A 1,748-nucleotide genomic window follows, 5' to 3' on the forward strand; every position below is an offset into this window, starting at 1 on the left:
CCTCTATCGCCGTAGTCTTTTTATCCCATTCCGGAGTTAGTGCTCTTAGGATTTTTCTTACCATCTCAACTTGAGTATATTCTTTACCAAGTCCAATTAAGGAGTTAGTAATATCAGTGAACCTTGTGAACATCTCTGTGATGGTTTCATTTTCTTTCATATTAAACAATTCAAATATCTGAACAAGAACAGAAATTTTAGTTTTCTTAACTTTATTTGTTCCTTCATGTGTTACCTCAAGAGTGTGCTAGATTTGGTGTGTTGTTGTAGAGGTAGACACAAGATTGAATTCGTTCTTGTCCAAAGCACAAAGCAGTGCATTCATCGCCTTAGAGTCCAGATTGACGTTTATCCTTTGTATAACTGTCCATTCGGAGTATGGATTGGTAGGCTTTGTGAATTCATTCTCAACGATGTTCCATAGATCATATCCAAGGGATTTGAGGTATATCTTCATTCTGCACTTCCAATAATTATAGTTTGTGCCATCGAATAGAGGTGGCCGTTGTGTGGAATGTCCCTCTTTGAATTGTGAAGTATTTGTTGATGTACTTGACGATGCCATCTTTCACCGTGCTCTAATACCAATTGTAGGATCTGATCCAGTCATACTAAAATGCTAGAGTGGGGTGAATAGTGTTCCTTTTAAAAATTATGCAAAGTAGATTATAATTTGCAAAGAAGATAGCACAATCACAGAAAATCATAATCGCAAATATAGTATTTTATACTGGTTCCACCTTTCAGGTGTACATCCAGTCCCTAAGCAAATCCCGCTTGAGAGTTCCACTATGATTTTGAAAAACTTACAAAACCAAATAGCAAACCTGATCAATTTGCAAGATCATGCAAATTACACACAATCTCTTCACCAAGAGATTACACCTCTCACACCCGTGAGAACACTTGCCTTGTAACAACTCGATTCCTATAAGCCTTGAGTGTATTGTGATGTGTAGTAGTGGCTTAGGAACATTTTAAATCTTTGAAATTTGCCTAACTTGATTGTATATTGGATGAAGATCAAAGGCTAACTCAGAGAATGCTTTTTCTCAACACTTAGTGAAAATCTGAATATTTTGAACTCTTGAGAATGCACAAAAATTGAATCTTCTGGATAGGAATGAATGATTAACATTTCTGAACTTGTAACCTATATATAACACTTGAAAAGATAAGTTTTCAAACCTTAAAAAACGTACACAAAACGGCTATAAACAGTCAAATTCAAAATCTAAAATGTCAGAAAACTGTCTTAGTAGTCAACTAATAGTCATTGTAGTCGACTACTCTGAGTTTAAATAACTTCTGTAATTTCAAGATTTTCTTAGTAATCGACTACTATAGTCATTTGTCGACTACTCTATAAAACAAAAAGTCTGGAATTCAAAAATTCGAAACTGAGTAGTCGACTATAATTCTTAGTAGTCGACTACTTTGTAAATACAGAAAATCTGGAATTCTAAATTAGATCTTAGTAATCGACTATAATGCCTAGTAGTCAACTACTCTGCATTTTTTTACAGAAACTAAGTTTTTGTCTAAGTCTTTATTAGTCGACTATTATCAGTTGTAGTCGACTATACTGTAATTTTTTAAAAACTTATATTTTGATCTAAGACTTCAGTAGTCGACTACTATTCTAATTAGTCGACTACTAAGGGGTGACAATGTAATGTATGAAATATTTTTAGACTCGTTAATTAATTAAATACTTTAATGGTTAATATAGGGGATTTTTATTGTTA

Source organism: Asparagus officinalis, chromosome 3, assembly GCF_001876935.1.
Source record: "Asparagus officinalis chromosome 3, Aspof.V1, whole genome shotgun sequence".
Taxonomy (NCBI): Eukaryota; Viridiplantae; Streptophyta; class Magnoliopsida; order Asparagales; family Asparagaceae; genus Asparagus; species Asparagus officinalis.